The sequence below is a fragment of the Halichoerus grypus genome, chromosome 4 (assembly GCF_964656455.1).
Source record: "Halichoerus grypus chromosome 4, mHalGry1.hap1.1, whole genome shotgun sequence".
Classification (NCBI taxonomy): Eukaryota; Metazoa; Chordata; class Mammalia; order Carnivora; family Phocidae; genus Halichoerus; species Halichoerus grypus.
The window spans coordinates 151,069,843-151,097,138 of NC_135715.1; the positions used below are offsets into that span (position 1 = coordinate 151,069,843).

Genomic DNA, 27,296 nt, shown 5'->3' on the forward strand with positions numbered 1-27,296 from the left:
AAAACTCTTCAAGGAGAAGTATCCCATATTTTCCTTCACCATTCTTAGACACACTGTTAAGAATGTTTTTTATTTAACCAATTTTAGCTGCTGTCTTCAGTGGCAATGAAGAACAGTGAATAGATTGCCTGTTTACTTATCTTTTGTTTAGTTGCGGACTCATGAATTCACAACTTAGCCTTTTTCCCTTCAGGCTAATAATAAATAACTTATCCTGTCATTATGGCCTAAATTTTTCAACCATTTAAATTTTTCATTCCTCTTCTCTGAACATAATCAGACCACTGTATGATAAAGTATTTATCTGTGCTTTAACATATCATTTGAAGATGAAAAATGCAATGAGGCCATCATTTTTAAAAAGATTTATTTATTTGAGAAAGAGAGAGAGAGAGTGAGTATATGAGTGGGGGGGAGGGGAAGAGGGTGAGAATCTCAAGAAGACTCCCCCCTGAGCTTGGAGCCTGACAGGTGGGGGGCTCAATTTCATGACCCATGAGATCATGACCTGAGCCGAAACCAAGAGTCCGATGCTTAACCCACTGAGCCACCCAGGTGCCCCTAGCAATGAGGTCATCATTTTAAGTATTATTACATTCATACCCCAGTACTTTCCATTTTTCCCCTTATTTTTCAGTTTTAAGACACAAAATATAGTCACCAGGTCATGAATCATAATTACCTTGCCTTGTATCTGAAAGCAGAATGCAAACATAATGCTTTCTTCCTTTGGTAATGTCTATAATTTACACATAGCATTAATAAGGCTCCGGGTATAATTCAAATGTACAGATTGCACTCAGAATGCCATAAACATAAGCTTTTCTCAGAGCAAACTGTCATTGAAGCACCAACTCAGATAACAGAATTAGTCATTAACTCTTCAGGCAGTCTTTACATTTTCTTTATGGAATATTTTCTATGCCCGTCGTAATATTGTGCCATTTTTACCAACTAGTTAAGATTTCATTGTATAAACAGTAGCTGAATATATTCATGTCAAAGATAATCATTCCTTTAAAAGGTTTCTTTGTCAGGTATTCATTAAAGTAGGTTTCACTTCAAAATGATAGTCACTAATACAGGGCAAACATCTTACCCATTTGGCAGGTTTTAAAAAAATAATTTAATTTTATTAGCACTGTATCAAATCCTCAGCCTATATTAGGTCTCCTATATTAATAGCACAAAGATCTGTTTTATGAATGCACACAACTGATGGGCATACGAAGTGAAATCTGTGTATCATATAAAAACCACAAAACAGGAAACCACAAAAGAGATGAGGTTCATGGGTACATCAGAAATTAATTATTGGACTTATCTATTTGCACTACTGCTATACTTTGTAAGCAGTGCTTCCACCTTCTTTTATTGGTCTTCAGAAATTCATTTTGCGATAAATTCCTAAATAAAAGCTTCTCCCCAGCTGATGTTTACCACTCCAGGCTGCATGAAGCACTGGCATTTTGCTTCAAGACAGGAGGTAACAGGAATAAACACAGTGCCAGCTACATTTCCTCCAGATCAGATATGTGAATGTTATGAGCATTGTAATGGATAGCGTGGGTGACAGAATTTCACAGAAGCGCCTACACAAAGAGCAGCCCTTCTTCAGAAAGCACAGCAGACGCCATTTTGTCTCATTCCAAAACAGTTCACAGTCGAGTTCTCCAGTTTTTCAACTGAAGGTTTCAGATACAGTTTTTTATCTAAACCTGATATAGTATGATGAATTTTTAGGAGGGCAATTTGATTTCTAGACAGTAGGAGAGGGAATAGAAAGGTACAAGAACTGAGGTCACGGCTTGTAAATATATCTGAATTCTCTGAAGGAGTAAAGTGAGAATAGCCTTTATGTACAGTCACATGGACACTGATAATCATTAAATTAAAGCCAGCATGAAAAATAAACATCCATTCTTAGATTACTTCATAGGAGGGACTCATATTTGCCTGGGGGCGTGATTACCAGGATTGGGGAGGGGAGTTCGGGTGGGAGTAAATGATGAATCCCACTCCCTGTGTTTCTGTGGAGATATGTGAGAAGCCAGCTGGGGACTGCTGCGTAGGAAGCCTCACCCTGTGAGCTGACCCACTGGGACTGTGGCCTAACTGTGAATGCAGCACTGTAGCTGTTTATCAGGGGATTATAGGTGATCAGTGGCTTTGTGTGCTTTTGTTTGGGGGTGGGGAGCGGTTGTTGTTGTTTTGTTGGCAAGCCAAAGCATATATCTAAGTCAAAGTTGGCTTTCAACATTGTAACTTGATATTTTCCCAAATTTAGTGTCCCCCTTAAACCATTTTGGGGTGTATCTTTTAGACTTCCCTCCAACCCCAGCAGCACATTCTTTTCTATATCCTGAGTACTATCTGTCTTCATCCTTCGAGGGAAGATTTTATTTTATTCTATTTAATTTTATGTATGTGTTATGTATTTGTTATACACATAAAATTTACCATTTTAAAGTGTACAATTCAGTGGCATTTAGTACATTCACAATGTTGTACAATGATCACGACAATCTAGTCCAAGAAAATTTTCATCATTCTATGGTTTTTTTTTTTTGCATTTTCATATTGAAATTTTTGGTTTTGTTTTGTTTTGCTTTCAAATTTTTATTTAAATTCGAGTTAAGATGTAGTGTAATATTGGTTTCAGGAGTAGAATTTAGTGATTCATCATTTACATATACCACCCAGTGCTCATCACAACAAGTGCCCTCCTTAATACTCCTCACCCATTTAGCCCATCCCCCGCCCAACATTTTCATCATTCTAAAAGAAAAGCCCCGACTCATTAAATAGTCACTCTACATTACCCCCTCCTCCGGCCCTTGACAACCAGTAATCTGCTTTCTATCTCTATGGATTTACCTATTCTGGATATTTCATATAAATGGAACCATACAATATGTGTCTTTTTGTGTCTGACTTCTTTCACTTACAATGCTTTCCAGGATCATCCATGTTGTATCTGTATCTATTTTGAAGCAACAGGAAGTCATATGGAACCTAATCTGTTTAATAAGATAGATATATATTATTTGAAAAAAGTTTAAGTGATATTACAAAGTAATGATATTAATTTTCCTATGTGTCTCATGTTTTGTTTTTATGCCTTTGAGTATATAGGTTCTAGCTACACTAAAAAAATACACACAACTGAGTAAACATAACAATACATTATTACCTATACTCAGAGTATAAGTCTTGCTTGATTATTGTCAAGTAGACTTTTACAAGGTTCTCTTTGCAGGAGGCAGGGTTTGGCTAAAGAATGTTACACTGAAGATGTTATACTGGAACTATGACATCTCCCTAATGAATAATGTGAGGTATGTATCTATAAATCACATCTCAGAGGCAAAGCATTCAAATTAGGCTTTTGTAGTCTCTCTTTGTAACATCCCTTCTGTTTAATTGTTTCCTTTTCTAGGTCTCCTACAAAGGTGAAGTATCTAGTTAATAAAAAAATATTTACTCTAAAATATTTATGACTTAATGAACTTAGAAACTAATGGAGACATACTTGCTTAATTCTATAAATTTTTTTATTATGTTCAGTTAGACACCATATAGTATATCATTAGTTTTTGATGTAGTGTTCAATGATTCATTAGTTGCATATAACACCCAGTGCTCATCACAACACGTGGCCTCCTTAATACCCATCACCCAGCTAGCCCATCCCTCCATCCCCCTCCCCTCTGAAACCCTCAGTTTGTTTCCTGGAGTCCATAGTCTCTCATGGTTTGCCTCCTTCTCTGATTTCCCCCCCCTTCAGCTTTCCCTCTCTTTCCCTATGGTCCTCCACGCTATTCCTTATGTTCCACATATGAGTGAAACCATATGATAATTGTCTTTCTCTGCTTGTCTTATTTCACTTAGCATAATCCCCTCCAGTTCCAACCATGTCGATGCAAATGGTGGGTATTCATCCTTTCTGATGGCTGAGTAATATTCCATTGTATATATGTTCAATAAACGGTGCTGGGAAAATTGGACAGCTACATACAGAAGAATGAAACTAGACCATTCTCTTACACCATACACAAAGATAAACTTAATTCTATAAAATTAATTGCCTTTTGAGCAAGAAGTAGAGAAAAATATTAAGAGAAAGATCTTTCTTAGTCCCCTCAAATCATACCACATACCAGTGTGGTCCTCAAACTTCTATGTGTCCAAGAATCACTGGGATATTTGTAAAAAATATAAATTCCTAGGCCCCAGGGATTCCGATCCAATCTGAGTAAGGATCAGAAATCTACACTCTCTTTTTTTAAGATTTATTTATTTATTTATTTGAGAGAGCGTGTGCACAAGCAGGGGGAGGGGCAGAGGGAGAGGGAGAATTTCAAGCAGACTTCCCACAGAGCAGGGAGCCCAAGGCTGTGCTTGATCTCATGACCCTGAGATCATGACCTGAGTCGAAACCAAGTGTTGGATGCTCACTCAACCAACTGAGCCACCCAGACGTCCCAGAAATCTATACTTGTGATAGATTTAGGGCTTGTTAAAACACAGATTTCTGGACCCTATTCCCAGAGGTTTTGATTTAGTAGGTCTGGAGTGGCGCCTGAGAATTTACCTAACAAGACCCCAGGTGATGTTCGTGCTGCAGGTTGGGGACCATCTTTTGTGAACCACTGTCTTTGATGATTCTAAAATAACTGTGCCTTGGCACACCTGGAGACATATTGATAAACTAATCACACTTCTGTAAATCAGGCTAAGCTGTGTGGCAGCCTTTGATAACATAGCATGACTTTCACAATGATGGAATAAGATAAAGCTCTGTCCCTAGCTGGGAAGCATCAATACGTTTCACAAACAATTTTAATAGGGTACTATTTTAATATAAAAAATCAGTTAAGGACCAAAAACCAATGCCTGCAAAATAATATTTTCTTTTGATGTTCAGGTGTGCATATAGAAATTTTAAAATTATTGTTGTAGATTTCATTTAAAATAATACATTAAGGAGGGCACATGTTCTGATGAGCACTGGGTGTTATATGCAACTAATGAATCGTTGAACATTACATCAAAAACAAACGATGTACTATATATTTGCTAACTGAACATAATAAGAAAACTTGGAAAATAAAAAAAATTAAAAAAAAACCTAGAATTTTCTAAAAATGTAAAAAAATAAAATAAAATAAAGCAATACATCAAAAAACCACCTGAAACTCTTAAGAAAGTCACTGTTTAATGGCTTTGGGTGGGTTTCAATTAGAAAACTGATTCAGGAGTACAGCCTACTGGATGTTTTTGATATTGCAAAGGAAAAAATTGTCATGAAAGTTTTAGCATTTAATATCTTTTTTTATGTAATAATTTCTTTTTATGTTTCTTTATAAGCATGGTATAATGGAAATGTCATGAACTTTGGAGGGTTCAAGATCTTCTTTTGCTTTGTGAGCTTCTTTGCTATGTTATGTCACCTTGAGCAAGTTACTCAAGCTTTAGGTTCCTACTCTGTATAACAGGGTTAACATAATAACTACCACAGCAGAACAGTTGTACAAATCAGTGGAATAAAACATTTAAATTCCCAGTACAATGCTGGACTTGTTTTGGAACCTATGACCTTTATACAGATCCATGTATACATGTGCACATATATATCACCAAACAGAAAAGATTTTTTAAAAATCACTTTCTAATTTTTCTGTGTAAGATCCCCAAATTTAATTCTGCTTCAAAGCAACAACATTTACCAGAACATGTGGGGACTCCACGTTAGTACTCCTCTGCATTTTGATTTCTGACAGTTCTATGCATTAATGAATTAGGGAAGACTAGGCCCTGGTAAAGTCACATTATTTTTACTGGTATTAAAACTTAATAATGAAGTGAAGCATTTCAGATAAATAATTTCCTGTAAATAAGTTATTTTTTTTTAAGATCTTATTTATTTATTTGACAGAGAGAGGCACAGCGAGAGAGGGAACACAGCAGGGGGAGTGGGAGAGGGAGAAGCAGGCTTCCTGCGGAACAGGGAGCCCGATGTGGGGCTCGATCCCAGGACCCTGGGATCATGACCTGAGCCGACGGCAGACGCTTAACGACTGAGCCACCCAGGCGCCCCGGAAATGTTAGTTAAGTAGAATCCATACTCAGTGCCTTCAGTCAATTAATTCTTTGATGTTTTCCCTAGGGGAGGACATTTGTAAGCTGCTCCTTACCTAAGATAAGCAGTAGGAAATGACATCACATTGATGTCAAGGCCCAAAATGTGATGCCTCCAGATCCTAGTTGTGCTTAGGAACTCACCACATTTTGAGCCCCCACATCTCCCTTTTGATTCATAGAGTGTCCATGGTGATCTCATGTGTGCTTGGGAATTGGTCCATGCATATTTTCTGCTGTAGCCTCCTGGTCAAGAAATCTGGAGATATGATTTGGTGACCTACAGTAGGGCTCCAGAATGTTTATTAAAACAAGTGATCCAGGAGATTCTGATGAAAGGTATCCAGAGGTTATACAATGTAGAAAGAAATCCTACATTGGGAGCATTGTCCTAGGAACCAGCAAGAGTTGGTTTTCTGCTCCTGCTTGCTGTAATTATTGGAATAGAATCAAGCAGTACTTCTACATTCAATAAGAACTTTCATTAGCTAGGTAGAATATCAGTTATGATTACCAGGGGGCACTGTGGTTCAAGTTAAGTGTCCTTTTGATTCTAGTGTTGCAAACTACCATGATTTATGAGGCCCTTGTTGCAGTAAAAGACAATTATTGGAAGTGATACTATTCCTGCCTCCTTACCTGCTGCCCCAATACTAGAGTCAGATTGTTTAAGCCAGCTGAAGGTCCAGCACAGAGTGTGGTACAAAGAAGGCATTCAGGAAATACGTGTTGAATGAATCCCTGTGGTGCCATAGTACCAGTTACATCAAAGATTGGGGTTTATTTGGAAGATATATTTACTCGGCTCAGTATTCAAGATCAAGCAGTCTTTCCAAGCTTTGAGTGCCTTTCCAATGTAGCTTTACTCCAGATAACTCAGGGATTTGGGAAGTTTGAGTCCTGGTGTGCCCAGAAAAGACTAGCTACATAAGATGGCTCTAGCTCCCCATCATTCACTTATGGCACTTATCAAAAATCACATTCCTTCAACATTTTTTTTTTTTAAAGATTTTATTTATTTATTTGACAGAGAGAGAGCACAAGTAGGCAGAGTGGTAGACAGAGGGAGAAGGAGAAGCAGGCTCCCCGCTGAGCAGGGAGCCCGATGCGGGGCTCGATCCCAGCACCCTGGGATCATGACCTGAGCCGAAGGCAGACGCTTAATGACTGAGCCACCCAGGCGCGCCTTCCTTCAACATTTTTAAAATAGACTTAGACTAGGGCTTGTATGAAGTTCACATGAAGAGGAAATTAATTGGGACTCAGTGTTTTGAATAATTATATGGGGATTAGACAGGTTCTATTATTAAAGGTCAAGTGTTAGACAAATAAGTAGGATTTCTTTTAACCCTGGGTAATACTTGTTAATGTTCTTAAAGTAATGTGGCTTTACTTACACAGGTCACATGATAGTTCCCTCTTACTTCTAATCAGTAAATATGGATTCCTTCACTTTTGATTGCTCTGTAAAATCTGTAACTGGTAGATGACAGTGCCTTGTCTACCAGGGTCACAATAAGAGAGAATTATTAACTTTTATTTTCTTCCCCAAGTCAGGAATGTCTGAGACTGATATCACTAAGAGAAACCCTGAATTGAGCTTTCTAAGAACCCAAATGGAAAAAGCCTGGAAAAATGAAAAAGGAACAGAAAAATAGCTTGATGAAAAAAGAATGATTTTAATCTGTTTAAAATGAGTTTAATAAACTCTCACCGTATTCTCCTATTTACTATGAATTTTAAACCACATGCATTTATGACTGCTTTAAGATAGATCATTGTTAAAGAAGAAACAATTACAAAGATATTACTTATAGAGTATTTGCTTTTAATAGAAAATACTCAGAATCAGGAAACCATAGAAATAGAAACTCCTTTTTGTTGAGTCTAGCAATGAGAATTAGGTATTATATTATTCTAGGTTCTTCCTATGCCATCTAGTGGGAGATTCAAATGGTTTTATTTGAGTTTTGTGTAGATTATTTACCATCATTTCTTTCAACTTTTAATTTGTAGCAAATCAACCACATTATACCTAGTAAATGATACATGTTAAATTATAGGTTGAAAATGAAACTAAAGCAGATAAAGCAGAGTGTAGACCCTGCCTTATGTTACAAATAACTTTATGATAGAATATGCTCAAGTGTCCAGCTCACATCACTATCGACACCAATGAGAGATTCCATGGTTAAAATATAGGCCATTACTGCTGTTGTTAAATCATTATATTATGGTATGATGACACATACTGATTTATTCAGCCAAGAATATCCTCAGGACACAGTTCCTAGTTGTAAATAGAATATAATGTCTTTTCACATGCTGTTTCCTGTTTCCTCTCTTCAGCCCCTCCCCCTTCTCCGCATGATGAAATCTTACCCATCTTTCAATGAATGAATGTATGGATGGATGGATGGATGGATGGATGTGTAGAGTCATCACTACTGCTCATTTCTCTCACTCGGTTGCAGAAGCCACTCATATTCAATTCCCAGTGAATGGGCTGGAAACAGATGGAGAATTATGGAGTATGTGTGAAGGCATGGGTGGGAGAGTAGGAACTGATGGATCAGCAGGAATAGCTTTTCAAGGGATATGTAATGAACTTCTCCTTTCTGTACCTTCTCCTTTCACCCTCAGTCCCCTTCTCCCCTAAGACTGAAGAGACAAAAAACTGAAGAGACATCTCACAGCTGGGGACTTGGCTTAGTTCCACTGATGCATGCTTATGGGTAGCAGTGAGAGTCACAGAAAACTCAAGTGCTAATAGTGACAGCTCGGATTGAAGTGAAGGAAAAAGTACTTGCCCTAAACCATAATGCATATTCATAGGCAAAGCCTATCTCTTGAGTCCAGCTCCAGCTACCTAACCTTTCTGGGGGTTCTCTTTTACTTGCCCCAAATAGACACTAGGGCTCCTCCTATGACCATGTTCAAAAGGAGATAACCACCTCTCCTGAGACCCAAGGGGAGAATCATCAATGGCTGACCACTCTAGCCTGACAGAGCAGGTTCATCTCCAGCCCCGATAGCACTTAGAGAGCACTGCCCTGGAGCCACTGTGACTCTGAGTTGACCCACGTTCAGAGGACACAGAGAGAAAAGGAAGCAATAGACATAATCTCACCAGAATTATATGGTTATAAAGTGTGTTGTAACCATACTCCAAATCAAGGTCAGCCCAGAACTACAAAAACTTGTGATTAATGTCATCACCTTTACTTCCTAATTACTTGCATAAAATATAAAATCCTTCTCTATCTGTCCTCCAACTTGGTAAGAATGAGAAAAGCAACTTAAACCCATTTGAGGTTAAAATTGTTATTTTTCATGTTTACGAGTTTCATTTTATCAGACGTTCAGGCTGAGAGAGTGTAGGCCAAGTTTTTTTTCTGAGCATTAACATGTGAAGTACATGTAGGATCTGTAGCATATGGATGAGGCCACAGGTAGTGAATAATGTGGTCTAAGGGCCACAGCTAAGAGATCATTGAGGACAAATGGAGCTAACTGGGAGAACTGCAATTAAGGGAGGATTTTGAGAGTTCTGGTCTCCATCTCAGAAAATAGCATCACTGTTTTTTCAGTGAGTTCAAGCCAAACATCTTGTAGTCCTTGGTTTCTCTCTCCTGTCTTACTCAACATCCAGTGCATTCATACATCTTGCGAGTTTCATAAAAAAATTTTTTTCCCAAGTATATCTAGTATGTCTACTTCATACCACTCCAGTGCCACCAACCTAATCTAAGCCAACATCATTCCCATTAGAACCACCTAACTGGTCTCCCGGCTCCCACCCTTGCTGCCACCCCCAGCACCTCCAGACTATTGTCCACACAGTAGCCAACATGATCTCAGCAAAGCATAAGTCATATGACTTGCATCATTTAAGGTAACAGTAGCTACTATAATAAAGAAACCCCCATATTTGAGTAATGTGGATTTTACTTCTCACTTGCCCCATAGTCCCATGTAGGGGATTCTTTGTCAGGGCCAGGCTAGCACAGGTCAAAACTAGTTATCTTCAATACATGAAGTTAACATCCATCTAGCTGATAGAAGTGGAAAGAAGAAGTGAGGCAGACACATCTGTTCCTCTGATACTTTTGCCCAAGAGAGACACATAAGTCACTCCTGCTCACATTCCAATTGCAAGAATTCATCCATGGCTTCTCTTGATGCAAGGAGATGCCCTGGCTGGGCAGCTGCTCCCCTAAAACAACTCCACTGCTCTACAACTCTTAAGTGGGCAGCTGCCATCTATTAAAAGGTAAGGCAGAGCTTATTCGTCTGCTTACAACTGTCCTAAAGCTTCCTGTCTAACCATATCCGAAGCTTCCAGATCCTCATGATCTGACCCCTTCTACCTCGCTGGTCTCACTGTGCTCCAGCTCCCAGGCCTTTATTCTGATCCTTGCTTATTGCCAACTCAGGATTTTCTGTTCTCATTGTCTAGAAGAGTCTTTCATTAGATCTTCATATAACTGATTCCTTTTCATCATTTACATAGATATGTGGTGAGACCCAGGAATGTCTACTTTAAATGGCACCCTAGGTGACTCTGATGCAGATGGTCAATGGCCCAAATTCTGAGAAACACTGGGACAATGGTTGACAGTATGGAATCTGAGAACAGAGATACCTAGTTCAAACACTACTGAGACCCTTACACCACGTCTGTAACTTTGGGCCACTTACTCAGGTCAAATTAAGTACATAGCATGGAATCTGGCACATAGTAAGGGGCACAAAGGAGCGGCTATAGATGCATCATGCAGTTTTAGAAAAAGTAGGGATAGAATTAGACAAATTGAGATTTGAGCAAGTGAATCTTTTTTTTTTTTTCTTTTTTTTTGAGCAAGTGAATCTTAAATAAGGAAGTGATGTGACACCTGGAAAACAGTTTGGATGCGCTTTGTGGGGTTATGGAAGGCCACTACAGAGCCTTAAGGAGTGGAGTGATGTCTGATGAGTGGTTTGAGATGCCCATGTTTACAGTCACTCTGAGCAGTGATTAAAGAAGGTTAGATTTGGAGGGGAGAACCTGACCGAGAGACCTAACAGTACTCTGGATAAAAGAAGATCCTATTGTATGGACTGAACAGAGAAATGGATCAGAGAGAGGAGAAAACAGAAAGAAACAGCAAAAGAGGTTGGCAACATGAAAACTGAGGAGAAAAGATGGAAGATAAATCTGTGTAACCTCAGTATGGGCAGAGCCTAATCTAATAGGAGGGCAATGATTTCTAGCCTAGATTATACCCAGGAGAAAAAAGACTAAGGAGCTTCAATAGACACAGAAAGTGGTACAATACAATCCTCAAAGCTAACGATCCCATAGAAGCCAGAGTTCAGTGGCCAAGCTTTTGAAGAAGTCATGCTAGTCAGAGCTGAAGGGAAAACTGGTGCATCGGTGAGGCATCAAGTCAGAAATTGCAATGACAACATCGGAAATTGTATTTTGACTTTTCCATGAAGTTGCAATATCCTAGCTGAGGGTCAGCTTCTAGGGATGTGAGGGGTGCAGGAGGAAGGGGAACAAAGTTGAGAGTCAGAGCCCTAGATGTAGTTAGGAGGTGGATACATCTCGTATAAAGTGTGTGTTCAAGGAACACTAATGTGAAGCAGAGAGATGAAGCAGCAACCAAACGGGGGCAAAGCGTGAACTTTGATCCCGTGATGCCTGTTTGCCGGTATACAGGAGCCATTCTTTTATCCACAGATACAACCTGCGCATGTGCTCATTCTCTCTCATGTGTAAACTTTCCACCGTTAACATACAAAATCCCTTTGACTCGCCGCACCAAAGCCGTTCACATGCCTACATTATAAACTGACTGCTGACCTAGTTTGAGTACAATGAAAATTCCATGTAGGTAGGGGGGATCCAGGTTTTGTGAGGGCTAAAGCTTGTATTACTTGGTTGATCCTTCTTAAGAAAAAGAATATAAAATATAAAATACAATGTTAGGTATCAAAAATGCATATTTATTAAGGAGAAGAAGAGGATTCATGACAAACTACCTTGGCGCTTTGTAAGGCCAGATCTCTCTCTTGTGACACTTCCCTAGGCAATGTACTAGAAATGCTTACATAGAAGTACAATCTGACTTCCCTCCCCACTTAGAAAACTCTACAACCCCCAGAAACTCCCAACATTCACAGAGATCCCAGCAAGGAAGGGGCACCAAAGCTTAAGCTTCAATTACTTCCCAGTGAAACTGCCTTTCAGTCTAGATGTTTCTCCTCTGCTCCAAGGTAGGGTAACTCTAATACCTAACTAAAACGAAGGACTTCTACGTGTCCTCTTTTTTTTTTTTTTTTTTAAAGATTTTATTTATTTATTTAGAGAGAGACACAGCGAGAGAGGGAACACAAGCAGGGGGAGTGGGAGAGGGAGAAGCAGGCTTCCTGCGGAGCAGGGAGCCCGACGCGGGGCTCGATCCCAGGACCCTGGGATCATGACCTGAGCCGAAGGCAGATGCTTAACAACTGAGCCACCCAGGTGCCCCTGTCCTCTTTTTAATAAAGTTACTCTGTGTGCTTTCTTTGATGGTGGAGGTACTAAACATGGCCATTAGGAAAAACCCTGCAGAGAGCCGTAACCCTGAGCAGGCATGACCTCAGGGAGGCTAGCAGAGGGTTGAGGCTCTAAGCTCTTCCAAGATACACTGCCACATTCCCAACGATACAAATACTGCTTAAGCACCAGCTGTACCTTAGGGAGGAATTTGCTTCTCGTGGTTTCTTCCATTAACCTCTCCAGACTCCTCTCCTCAGTTCTGTCCTGCTCTGTGCCCCAGGAGGCTGACCCACATAGATGTCAGCTGGCTCCCTTCATGCCCAGCTCATGGTCAGGTTTGGCACCGAGAGGCACCAGCAGAAGAAAAGTGAGGTTAGGTTATTTATTTCCCTGGCTCTCTTGCTGCGTGTTGGCTACAAACTCTCCTTTCAGGCAGTCCTCTCACACAATCACTCTCTCCAGGGTCTGGAAACAGCTCCATATCTTCCATCTTCAGGCTGGGGGTAGGTAATGTCTCCCCCATCACAAGTCCTGGGGGACGGTGCCATCCCTTGTTGGTTTCTGTAAACACTGTCCACACCTTTGTGAACAGTTCCTTTATTAAACTCTCCTCAAATTACTCAGTTTGAATGCTTATCTGTTTTCTCCTTGGACCCTGACTGATTTCATATTATAATTAACAAAGAGGGAAAAGGCCTTCAAAAATGTTTCCTTGGGGGCCCAGAATTAATAATAAGGCGAAGTAAAAAGCAGTAACTGACACTGAACGTACCAGCCAATAAATAGATTGTGCCAAAAGGATGGTCATAGCAAGTATGTCTGCCTTCCCTTCCTCCTGGCAGGTGGGGGTGTTGGGAAAGCAGCACCCCCAGTAAAAGATCAAAGTGCAGCATCAGAGCTGTGAGGCCCTGCGTTCACTGTCTGCAAATCACATGTTCCTCCAGGCAGAAAGGACCTTATAAGGTAAAAGAAACCATTCGATTAGCTAGTCAGGTTATTGAATATTTTCTGCTTGAATACTTGCAAAGGTGGGAAGCATTACTGTACAATAGCCCATCGTATTACGGGGGCATGTCTAATTGTTAGAACATTATATTAAGCAAAATCTGCATCCCTTTAACTTTCCTTGGGTCTATTTCTTTCTTTTGAACAATATAGAGCCGAATGTGATCTTTCTTCCTTATGGCAGACCTACAGATATCTGAGGAGAGCTGCCCATTCTCACCACCCTGGTGTCTTGAATGACCTCTGGTTCATCAATGCTCCAGTGAAAGTATGGTGTCCAAAAATGGACACAATACTCTATGTAGAATCTTGCTTGAAATAGCCATATAACACTCAACTAGGCTTTTCTCATCATTCTTTCCCCACCCCTTAAAAAATATTTCTCTTACTTCTGGGACACATTTAAAATTAATCCTCTCTCTTAGCACCCATAGCTGCTATTTCCTTTAACTGTACTAAAATTATCTTCTCCTCTCACATCATTTCCTATTTCAAATGCCTCTTTTATAGCTACCCATGGTTTTTTCCATCATATTCAAGTTTCTTGATTTTACTGTTACTGCCTGACCCCAATCATTATTTTTACTGCTTGCTGATTTTCTTTTTCTTCTTTCTCCTCCACAACTTTGTTCCCTGTCACCTCTACTGAATATACTTCTGATTTCACATTGAACTTTGTTTGAAATGTTCAGCCCATTTTTGTCATCCCTTTCTATTTTAGAAGTCCCTTTTATATAACCACCTCATAAAACATAGAGAAAAATACACACATAGACGCTAAATCCAAATGATCTTTTATCCTTCAAAGTTCATGAGCATCCTCATTTTATTTTATTTCTATTTTATTTTTAGAGATGGATGGGGGAGGGGCAGGAGGAGAGGTGGAGGGAGAGAGAGAATCTTAAGCAGCCTCTATGTATAGCATGGAGCCTGATGCAGCTCATTCCCACAACCCTGAGATCACGACTTGAGTCGAAATCAAGAGTCGATGTTTAACCGACTGAGCCACCCAGGTGCCCCACGAGCATCCTCATTTTAGTGTCTTGATCTCATTCTCTGAATTAAATACTAGTGTCAAGGATAAACTGTTAGAACCAAAATCATATCTTACAATGTTTCATAAAAATGTTAAGCCTTTTATAATTACGTAAAACCTATAGAACTTGAGTAACATGGGAATAACACTTGAAATAAATTTGATCGACAATCATTTCATTGAAAGATACATGATATAAATAATTCAAATTATATATAAAGTTCTCATCAAAATATTTGTCACACAGGACTGATCTATACTTAGCTTTACTTCTCATTGTGAGGGAGGTTTACAGGTCAGGTTCCTGAGCTCTGATGAAAATCTACTCCATGACCTTGTTTTAAAGGAAGGGATTGAGCTAAATATCTAGTACTAAGCATTTTCTCTCTATACCAGGCATACTTCTGGACACAAGCCAAGTTAAAAAAAAATCTGAATATAGATACAGAGACTGATACACAATCTTGCAATGTTTGTCTACCAGAATTCCTTTGGTTATATTTATACATTTTTATTGCAGGAGCTCAAAGTCCTCCACAGATATTATCTTTAGAATCCTCATAATATACTCTTTAAACAACTAGAAACCAGAGAGGATTGCATTCTTTTTTGTATTGGTTTTTGTTTTGTTTTTTGTTTTTTGTAAGAACAGTCCTTTAAGTGGAGGCAGCAGGGCCTTTCTCTTGGGGTCATTCCTCTTCACAAGTTGATGGCTAGCCTTAGGTCAAGGTCACACATTAAGGTACTGGTGTTCTAACAAAATAATTCTAGTTTAATGATCCACCCACAAGATCTGGCTGACTTCCAGATGTACAAAGTCAGTACTAAGACACTGCAGAGTAAGATATTGACTAAAGCTCTGTCTACAAAACTCACTACATTTTCTATTAAAACATTTCTGGAAGAAGAATCAAACTTGCAAGTAATATATGAGTGCTAGTCACATAGTCATGACCCCTCAGGCCCCATTCCTCCATGATATCAAGCTCTCATGGATTTGCTACCTTCTCTTCTCTAGACTTCTGAATATGTACCCCCATCTTACCATTCTATTATTCTTGGACTTAGCCTTTCCTTGTTTGCCCAGAATGAGTCTGAATTTGCTACTCTCTTATTAGGACTTGCTCTTGGAAAGCTAACCTTCTCCATGAATACTGAAGCCACCATTCCCACCTGGCTCAAGTTCCTATTAATATCTTACTAAGCCCTCTTCCTCCTTGCTCCCCAAATGCCCTGCCACAAATGCCATAAAAGGGTATTGTACTTCCTGCTGGTGGGCCAGACTGAGTCACCCCACATTATGCACAGTGGGCTATTCATGCACTGCAAGTGGTTCTTCCCTAACCAGACATATATAAAAGAACCATGGCTGGGCCAGAGTTTTTTGTCCAGAATGGGGTTCATAATTCAGCATTCTCATTGCTGACATGTTGCTCTAAGTTACTCAGTTGCCTGGATTTGGGACCCCTTGTCTCCCCTGAACTCAGGTATTTCCTACTTAAGAACTGCTTCTTTACTGGGAAAAAAAGATTTGCAAAATACATATCTGATAAAGGACTTCTATCCAGGATATTTAAAGAACTCAGAGCTTAATAAAGGCAAACAACCCAATTAAGAAATGGACAAGAGTCCAGATGTCCATTGATAGATGAATGGATAAAGAAGATGTGGTATACATATACAATGGAATATTACTCAGCCAACAAAAAGAATGAAATCTTATCATTTGCAAAGATGTGGATGGAACTAGAGGGTCTTATGCTAAGTGAAATAAGTCAGTCAGAGAAAGACAAATACCATATGATTTCACTCACGTGGAATTTAAGAAACAAAACAGATGAACATAGGGGAAGGGAAGGAAAAATAAAATAAGATGAAAACAGAAAGGGAGGCAAACTGTAAGAGATGCTTAACTCTAGGAAATAAACTGAGGGTTGCTGGAGGGGAGGGGGTAGGGGGGTGGGATAATTGGGTGATGGGCATTAAGGAGGGCACTTGATCTAATGAGCACTGGGTGTTATATGCAACTGATAAACAACTGAATTCTACCCCTAAAACAGTATATGTTAACTAAATTGAATTTAAATAAAAAATTTTAAAAAAAGGACAAAAAACCCCCAGATTTCACAAAAGAAGATATTCAAATGTAAAATAAGTACATAAAAAAGATGCTCAACTTCATTAGTCATTAGGAAAATGCAAATTAAAACCACAATGGGGCACTACTACACATGCATCAGAATGCATAAGTTAAAAGACAATACGAACCATGAGAGACTACGGACTCTGAAAAACAAACTGAGGGTTCTAGAGGGGAGGGGGGTGGGGGGATGGGTTAGCCTGGTGATGGGTATTAAAGAGGGCATATTCTGCATGGAGCACTGGGTGTTATACGCAAACAATTAATCATGGAACACTACATCAAAAACTAATGATGTAATGTATGGTGATTAACATAACATAATAAAAAAAAAAAGACAATACCAAGTCTTGTCAATGATGCAGAGTCTTTGGAACTCTCATACATTGCTGTGGAAATGCAAAATGGTACAATTACTTTGGAAAACAGTTTGGCAATTTCATGTAAGATTAAACATGCACTTAATACATGAGCTGGAAATCTTACTCTTAGGTATCTACTCAAGATAAAAGAAAAAAATTATGTTCCATACAAAGATTTGTACTTCGATGCTCATATTTGCCTTATTCAGAATAGTCCCAAACTAGAAACAATCCAAATCCTCATTAACTGGTGAATGTATAAATAAATTGTGGCATAGCCATACAATGGTATACTACACAGCAATAAAGAGGAATGAACTGTTGATACAAGCAACAAAATCAGTTAATCTCAAAAGTATAATTATGCTCATTGCAAAAAGCCAGACAGAAAAGATCACATACAATGTATATGAAATTCTAGAAAAGGCAAAACTATAGTGATGGAAAGTTGATCAGCGGTTTCCAGGGACAGATGGGGAGAATGGGATTGGCTGTAGATGGATATGAAGAAATTTTTTTAGGTAACTTAAATGTTCCGTATTGTTATTGTGGTGGTAGTTTTTAACAGGTTTTTGTTTGTTTTTTACAAAACTCAATTATATGCTTAAAATTGGTGAATTTTATTGAAGGTAAATTATATTTCAATAAAGATGATTTTAAAAAAACAAAATGCAACAAATAAGATTAATGGATAGTGTCTTAAAATTTAGTTTTCTTTTATTATTAGCCAGGAATGGTGAGGTCAATGGGTCAAGAAATGGCTGTCATTAAAAAGATAGCTTGTTCCTCACAGTTCCCAAGAGGGAGGGACATCCATGCCACAGAGGGACCATGGAGAAGTACCTGGGCTGATTAGAAGGCAGAGAGAGCCAGGGGGAAATGTGGGCAAGAGCTTTTATTGTGGCTTCCATGGGAAGAAGGAAGGGCAAGGCAGGCTAAGCAGGTTTAGGACTGGCTAGTTTGAGTAATTTCAGCAGGCTCTGAGGTATAGAGCTCTCTCAAATTGTCCGATACATGGCCCTGGGGTGATTACAACAAATAGTGGCCCTAACTGTGAAAGCCTCCCTTAGAGGGGGGCAGTGGGGATGTGGGCTCTGGATTGAGTATTTAGCAAATGAAAGGCACTTTTGCAGGCAAGTCACTTACTATCTCTAGGAACTGGGTAACCCTGAGAGTGGCAGTCTCTCCAGGGTCAGCAAAGCAAGACCCCAGAGGCCAAAACATCAGGAATACAGAAAATAAAAGGCATGATTAGAAAGATATGTGATAAAATAAATATACCAAAATGTTAATCATAGAATCTCGGTGTTGGGTATATGGGTGTTCCTTGTGTAATTCTTTCAAGTTCTCAGTATACCTGAACATTTTCATAATAAAAGTTGAGGAAAAAAAAATGCTTCTTTAGGTATCTCATCTCATACCTAGTCATGGCCTGTTTCTCTACCCTTGTCTTACTTACCTGCCTAGATTCTTGACTTCCCCCTTGCTCTGAACATTACTGTTGCCTGACTCTCTTAGTTATGAAATTCAGCTGATTCTCCTTATCAGCCAACTTTTTTGATTCTAGGAGTCACACCTGAACTAGACAAGACCTCTTATTGCACAAAGTCACTAAATAGGCAGGGCCAGCCCAGGGCATAATGTGAATTAGCTGAGTTTCATTTTCAAGTGCCTTACATACTTTCTTCCTCAGACCCCTGCCCAACACATACACACACCTCTGTTATAGATTGAATTGTGTCCTCCCCCAGATTCATTCATATGGTGGAGTCTTAACCCCCAGTACCTCAGAATGTGACCTAATTTGTGAAGACAGGAGCTTTATAGAAGTAATCAAGTAAAATGAGGTCACTAAGTTAGACCCTAATCCAATATGACTGGCATCCTTATAAAAATTGTAAATTTGGACACAGAGATACAAAGGGAAGATAATATGGAGAAACATAGGTGTCCTATAATCCAAGGAACACCTGAGGATACCAGAAGCTAAAAGAGAGGCCTGGAACAGATGCACCCCCAGCACCTTCTGAAGACTGCATGGTCTTGTCAACACCTTGACTGTGAACTCTGTTTTCCAGAACTGTGAGACTAATATCTTTTTGTTCTAAGCCACCCAGTTTGTGAATAATCCAACTTCTGTAGGCTCTCTTCCTCTTTTCCTAGTCACCCAGTGCCCTTGTATTCTCTAAGGTACCCCATCCAAACTTGCAGGAATGGGCAGTGTCTCAAGTACCCATTCATAAAAACTCTAATTTCCAAAGTGCCTGTACCTTGGAAAGTTACCAGGGAAGAACTAAGAACTGATAAGCTAAAGTGAAGCCAAAGAGTACAGACACCCTTACAATGTGCCATAACTCTTATGGGGATTGGTCCAGATGCTTGTTAATTCATAGAATAAGTCTATAAAGATGCAGTCTCAGGCAGTATAAGAGGTGGGCAAGGAAAATAATTTTAGGTGTAGGAAACATCTCATAGTTTCTCAAATCACACCAGTTAAATTGCCATGCATTTTTACTCAGAGGTGTCCATGCTGGCTAAGAGACAACTTCTCACCCAGAAAAATGTGCAGGTTAAAGCACAGGTCAACAAATAAATGCCTGATTGCCTCCAGGGTGGCACTCAGTGTGTAAAGATATTCTAATCTGTGGTAAACCATCCAAAAAATCCATATTTTCATTAGCCAACCTCTTACCCCCTTTGCTTCTATGCTAACACTGGAAATGCTGAGACCAGAATGGCATGTGAAAGATGCTTTTCTGGTTCTATTTGCCAAGGGAGGGAGAAGTCAAGGACTGATCTTGTCTCAGCTTGCAGAGAGCTGAAAAATGTCTGTACAGAGGATTGGGGACACATTTGTCACACATGGCCAAGAGAAAGAATTTGGCAAAAACAAGCAACAAAAGTGAGAAAATATAGAAATGACTGTTTTCTGTAGTTTAAAAAAAATTACTGAAGACTGATATCCAATTTCAGAGAAAGTACTCACCATTTCCAATAAAATTTTTTTAAAAAGCAATGCCTTCGTTAAAGAAAAAAGATGAGTTTTTAATTCACTGCAGTGCTTTCAATCAAGGGATTTGCCCTTTTGGCTATGTGGGGGGAGAATAAGAGGCAGTTCTTGGTTGTTTGGGTGGCCATATTAGATTTGGATATTGGGTTTTATGGGTTCCTAGGACAGATCTGAGAATGCAACATGCTATGGTCTTCTAAGAAGAGCAAAAGGAAGACATTTTGAAGGAACGTGGCTATATTTAATGAATCTAAGTATGCTCTGTTTCCATCATTGACCCCATTACTTTTCAACCCCTCATCATTTGAATATTATTCAACACTTTAATGTTTTCAAGATAATAGTTTTGTCATTTCAACAATCTTATTGTTTAATTTTACACCAGCATATATTTGACACTATTCTCCTAGTTGAGGATGTAGTGTCAATTCACAATGGAAAGGTAATTTGTTAATCATTTGCATGCATTCTTTTGTCATGCATTAGATGTGACCATATTCCATCCTAACTGAAGTGCAGAACTTGAGAGCTTGTAATCCTATGAGGTCACCAGAGTGATCAATCAGAGGTCAGTTGGCACTTATGTCCTTTTCCCCTATAGATTGGAATGACTGGCTTCTCTCCTCCTTCCATCCTTCCTCCATCTCTCATTTCAGTTTGTGCCTGGCATGGGGATATGTGATCATGTAAGACACAAAGTTCCTGCTTTATAATCACTTATTGTTAGAGCTTCCAATCCACTACCAGGCTTTCTCCCCAACTCCATATATCCCAATCCTACACTACCTTCATTGTCCTTTCAAGTTGAGCAAAAAGCTGAAAGTTTTTCTTCCCCACCTAAGTCCCCCTTGGAACAATGATGGTCACTAGTTGTATTACTTTGTACCATCATCTTGTTTTGCAGTTTTTAATCTTGTCTCCCATACTTAACAATGAGCTCCTAGGGGACAAGATTCATCTTCATATCCTCCCAATGGCTATTATATTGCTTTCTGCATGGTAGATGCCTAGAGAATACCTACTGAATGACTGGGTCCATCCAAAAATTAAGTATTGAAAGGCAACATATAATTTTTTTTGATAGACTACATCTTTTGTCCAACAATTTGCTCATTCCTAGAAGTCCTTGAATGAAAAGCACCAGGTAAAAAAGGTCTCTTACTATTGGTGTGTAGTAATTTCAATGCCAACAAAAGTCTAACACTTTGGATTCACTTTCTGGAATTGGGTCAATTATGAAGCTCTTGAGCTCCTGAACAGGAATGGAGAGGTGCAGAATTCCAACTTGGAGTGTTCAGGTTAGTGTAAATATATTCTTCTAAAAATCAATACTTAACTAAGGGTCATTTCCTGACACATAATGATGAGACAAATATTTGATTATAAGAAGTTCTTCAAAGTCACTCACTCCTAATAGAATTCTAGTTATCCCTTTATTCTTCAGAGAACAATGTTTCAGTTAATAGATCAAACTTAGCATTATGCATTACCATTTAAACCTTAAGCTCTTTTCATTAAAGACAAATTTGCACAATATTATCCTGTTGCTAAAGATTTTGCTAATCCAGGAACGGGAAGCACATTGTATTCTGCTGCATAGTTAACTCTGGTGAACAAGGCTGAAGTTTACTGTTTAAGCCTCAGACTCTGGAGCTTTGTTGCTTGGATTCATATCCCTCTCTCCAGTCTTCCAGTTTTGTATTCTTTATAATCTAGTTAGCCTCTCTGTCTCGATCTCTTCATGTTTAAAATAGAAATAATTGTCTGTCAATCTGTGTTGAAGAATAAGTGAGTTTATGTAGCTAAAGCTTTGGAACAGTGCTTGAGAACAGTAAACACCATGTAAGTTATTGTTTAAGGGTCTAAAGGTAGACAGTAAGAACTTGAATCCCTTCTCTTTGAATTGGAGGGATGATTCAGATGAAGCTGAATCTCATTTTAAGGTAGGTCAGTGGCTCTTGGTAAGGCTTTATCCTTTTTCTGGCATCTGAGCAAAGCTATTCCTAAGGCCTGAAAGTTATTTCAGCCAATGGAAGTCTTATCACTGGTATCTCTCCCCACTTCCTTTTAACCTTTTCTATGACATCTCTGTTTAAAATGCTGTGCCCCCCTAGAGAGCATAAATTTCTGTCCAGAGGAAGGAGAACTACAGTGTCACATAACAGACTATAAACCTATGTAACTAACATACCACCTCCCTGGTCTCCTGTGACTCCCATTCACAGGTGAAAAATAAAATTGTAGCTATTTCTTGATCAGTAATACTCACAGGGCGTAAGTGGAATTAGCAGGATATTTTAATATCCCAACCATCCACTCCATATGTTTGGCAAATAAAAAGAAGCAAATTAATGATGATATCAACTAACTTTAAAAAGATTAAATAAAGAGGTTTAGAGATAGAAGTAACAGATGGCAACTGAGGTGTCTATCTTAGCTCATAGGCACAGGAGGGAAAAGGGCCCCCGATTTCTTGTGGGTGACTAGTTTCCAGAGCCTGCCAGTGTTTCTCAATTGCTTGGCATGCTTCTGTAAAAGGTTGATTTCTAGGGCTCACTCATGCAAAGAGGTTCCTGGTGGTAGTACCTAGCATCTCCTTTTATAACATGTTCCTTCCAGGGGATTCTAGTGCCCCCGAGTTCTCCTGCTACTGCCTCATTTCTCAGAGTGATGAATAGGACACAGACATTTGGGATAAGAGGAGGTCTTAGAGATTATCCAGGGTACCTCCCCTTCATACAGAACAAGGAGGTCCATAGAAGTCAAAGGCCTGGTCCAGGGTCATTCAGATTGAATACTGTTAGCACTTCTGAAGGGTTCCAAGAACTACAGAGTTGTGTACTCACAAAACCTGATTGAAGTGCAGATTATTTGTTTTGCTAACACACATAGCATTTCCCAAAATATCAAGAACAATAATGTTATTTTAACAGACTGCCACTGCCATGCATATATCTACATAATTCAGACCTCCCATAACTAGTATGTCTTGGGAGTTTTCTAATTAGCTTTCTTTTCTTTTCTTTCTTTTTTTTAATCAACATAATTTTATACTCTCTTTTGGTTTCTGTCAGGATTGCAGGGAGGGCTCAAGTGATAATTCAGAATCAGGTCTATCTTTTTAAAAATGTCTTTATTGAAATATAATTCACATATCATAAAATTCAGCCATTTAAAGTACAATTCAATGGTTTCTAGTGTATCCACAAAATTGTGTAAGAATCACCACAATCTGAGTTTACAACATTCTCAACATCTCAAAAGGAAATCCTATATCCATTAAGTCACACCCCATTCCTCTCCAAACTATCCCATGCCCCCAATCCTACCACCCATTACCACATCGTAGGAAACTACTAATTTACTTTCTGTTTCTATAGATTTGTCTATTCTGGGCATGTCACATAGAATCATACAGTATGTGGCCTTTGTAACTGGCTTCTTTCACTTGGCATAACATTTTCAAGGTTTATCCATGTTGTAGCATGCATCAGTACTTCATTTCTATAGTTGAATAACATCCCATTGTATGGATATACCACATTTTGTTTATTCACCCATCATTTGATGAACACTTGGCTTATTACCGTCTTTTGGCTATTTTGAACAATGCTGCTATGAACACTCAAGTACAAGTATTTGTTTATACATACATTTTCAGGGACATCTGGGTGGCTCAGTTAGTTAATTGTCCAACTCTTGATTTTCGCTCAGGTCATGATCTCAGGGTTGTGAGATGGAGCTCAACATCAGGCTTGCGCTGGGTGTGGAGCCTGCTTGAGATTCTCTCTCTCTCCCTCTGTCCCTCCTCCCCTCAAAAAAATAAACAAACACTCTTTTTCAGTTCTCTTGGGTATATGTCTAACAGAGGAATTGCCAAATCAGATGGTAACTGTATGTTTAACATTTTGAGGGACTGCACTTCACATTCCACATTCTCACCAACATTTATAATTGTTCATGTTTTTATCATACCCAGAAGTAATCTTTTGTTTGGGTTGCTGTAACAAAGTACCACAAACTGATTGGCTAAAACAGAAATTCTCCCACAGTTCTGGAGGCTAGAATTTCAAGATCAAGCTGTCCGCAGGATCACGCTCCTTCTGAAGATCTTAGGGAATTATCTGTTCCAGACTTTTCTTCTAGCTTCTGGTAGTTCTTTGGCTAGTGGAAGTATATATCTAATTTTCACATGGCGTTTTCCCAGTTTACATGTCTGTGTCTAAATTCCACTTTCTATAAAGACATTAGCCATATTGGATTTGGAGCCACCCTATTCTAGATCTCATCTAAACTACATCTACATTGACCCTACTTCCAAACAGGTCATATTCCGGGGTTAGGACTTAAACATAGAATTTTAGGGGGACACAATTCAACCCATAACACCATACTCATAGGTCTAAAAGGATGTTTAATTGTGGTTTTGATTTGCATTTTTCTATGACTAATAATATTGAACATCTTTCTATGTGCTTATTTGCCATTTGTGTATCGTCCTTGGAGAAATGTCTGCTCAAATCCTTTGTTCATTTAAAAAACTGGATTATTTATCTTCTTATTGTTGAGTTTTAGGAGTTCTTATAAATTCTAGATATAAGACTGGTATAGGATTTGCAAAGATTTATTAGGTATATGATTTGCAAAGATTTCTCCCATTCTGTAGGTCTTTTCACTTTCTTGATAGTATCCATTCATGTAGAAAAGATTTTAATTTCAATGAAATTCAGTTTATCTTTTGTTGCTTGTGCTTTTGGAGCAATTTATAAGAAATCTATATATAAATCCAAAGGTCCTAAGATTTTTCCTGTGTTTTATTCTAAGAGTTTTATAGTCTTTGCATTTAATTTTAGTTTTAATTTTGAGTCAATTTTTATATATGGTGTGAGGTAGGAGTCCAACCTCTTTCTTTTACTTGTGATATCTAATTTTGCAGTTTTCAGTGTACAAGCCTTGCACTTAACTTTGTTAAATTTATACCTATTTTATTGTTATTGATGCTACTGTAAGTGGAATTGTTCTCTTAATTTCATTTTCAGATTATTTATTCCTACTATATAGAAATTAAATTTATTTTTTAATATTAATCTTGTATCCTACAACTGTACCAAACTTATTAAATTCTAATGGTCTTTTAATGGATTGCTTACGTGGATGTAATAAAAATATATGTTATGTATTTGGTCTTTGCCCCTGGTTCCTGGTACAGAGCTCAAAACCTCTTGGAATTTCCTGAGTGATAGGAGTGTCTTTTGTTATTCATAATAACATCTGAGTTTATGATAACAAGGTGACTCATGGTGGGCCCTCAGATAGATAGTTTCAAGGAAGGAGTTGGCCACACACATAATTAGAAGGTTGGAACTTTCAGCCCCACCCCCCAATCTTTGGGGATAGGAGGGGGGCTGGTCATTGAGTTCAATCATGTGGCCAATGATTTCATTAATCATGCCTACATGATGAAACCTCAATAAAAATTCTTGAATAATGAGATCTAGGAAGGCTCTGGATTCATAAAAACATTGATGTGCTGGGCAGGTGGTGCTCCTGGAGAGAGCATGGAAGCTCTCTGTCCCCACTTCCATATTTTGTCTAATGCATCTTTTCCATTTGTCTGTTCCTGAGTTATATCCTTTGTAATAAAAGTATAATTATAAGGATAATGCTTTCCTGAGTTCTGTGAGTTGTTCTAGCAAATTATGAAACCTGAGTGGGGGTCATGGTAACCCCCAAATTTTAGTCTGTTGGGCAGAAGTGTGGGTAGCCTGAAGCCCCCACGTGGAGCTGGTGTCTAAAGTGGGGCCAGTCCTGTGGGAGTAGCTGTTAACTTGTCAGATTTGCACTAACTCTGGGTAGTTAGTGTCAGTATTGAATTAAATTGTTGGACACTCTGTTCATGTCAGGGAATTATTACTGGAAGAATGTATCTATTAAACTTAATTCTCATAGTCTTTTAATGGATTCCATTGGATTTTCTACACTTAAGATCATGTGATTTGCAGATATAGTTTTACTTCCTCCTTTCCAATCTGGATGTCTTTAATTTCTTTTTCCTGCCTAATTGCTTTATATAGAACCTCCAGTACAATGTTCAATGTAAGTGGCAAGAGTGAACATCCTTGTCTTTTTCCAAATCTTAGTATGATGCTAGCTGTAGGGTTTTTGTGGAAGCCCTTCATCAGATAGAGGACATTCCCTTCTATTCCAACTTTATCATTAATACATGCTGGTTTTGTAAAATGCCTTTTCTGCATCTACTGAGATGATCGATTTTTGTCCTTCATTCTATTGCTATCATGTATTACACTAATTGACACTCAGATGTTAAACCAACCATACCTAAAATAAGTCCCACTTGGTTGTGGGGTGTAATTATTTTTATATGTCACTGGGTTTGGTTTGCTGATATTTTGTTGAGGAATTTAGTGATTACATTCAAAAGGAATATTGATAAGCAGTTTTCTTTTTGTGTAGTGTCTTCATCTACAACAGGCTAAAACTGGTTTCATAGAATTATTTGGGACATATTGCCTCATCTTTCTTTTTTGGAAGTGTATATGAGGGATTGGCATTAATTCTTCTATAAATGTTTGGTAGTACTTACCAGCAAAGCTATCTGGTTCTGAACTTTTCTTTTTTTTCTTTTTTTTAAAGATTTTATTTATTTATTTGAGAGAGAGAGAATGAGAGACAGAGAGCACGAGAGGGAAGAGGATCAGAGGGAGAAGCAGACTCCCCACTGAGCAGGGAGCCCGATGCGGGACTCGATCCCGGGACTCCAGGATCATGACCTGAGCTGAAGGCAGTTGCTTAACCAACTGAGCCACCCAGGCGCCCTGGTTCTGAACTTTTCTTTGTGGCAAGTTTTTTGATAACTAATGCAATCTCTTCTTATAGATCTATTCAGATTTTCAATTTCTATTTGAGACAGACTTAGTAGTTTGTGTCTTTTCATTTCATCTAAGCTACCTAATTTGTTGGCATATGTTTATTCAAAGTTTCATTTTCATTGTTCTCAAAATATTTTCTAACTACCCTTGTGATTTCTTTCTTGACCCATTCGTTATTTAGGAGTG

The 27,296-nt window shown here is 38.7% G+C and overlaps 1 long non-coding RNA gene across 14 annotated transcripts in view; it reads right to left on the reverse strand.

The window, feature by feature from the left end:
• LOC144381642 (uncharacterized) overlaps positions 1–27,296 on the reverse strand; it is a 201,364-nt gene that overhangs the window by 115,340 nt on the left and 58,728 nt on the right. Inside the window, exon 1 of one of the 14 annotated variants that reach the window (XR_013447297.1) lies at positions 17,193–17,237. The exons of 11 other annotated variants lie outside the window; for them this stretch is intronic. This is a non-coding gene — a long non-coding RNA (uncharacterized LOC144381642). Of the gene's footprint in view, positions 1–8,523; positions 8,642–17,192; positions 17,238–23,233; positions 24,034–27,296 lie in introns of those variants that run through there. 2 more of the 14 variants (XR_013447284.1, XR_013447295.1) reach the window with 2 other exon arrangements.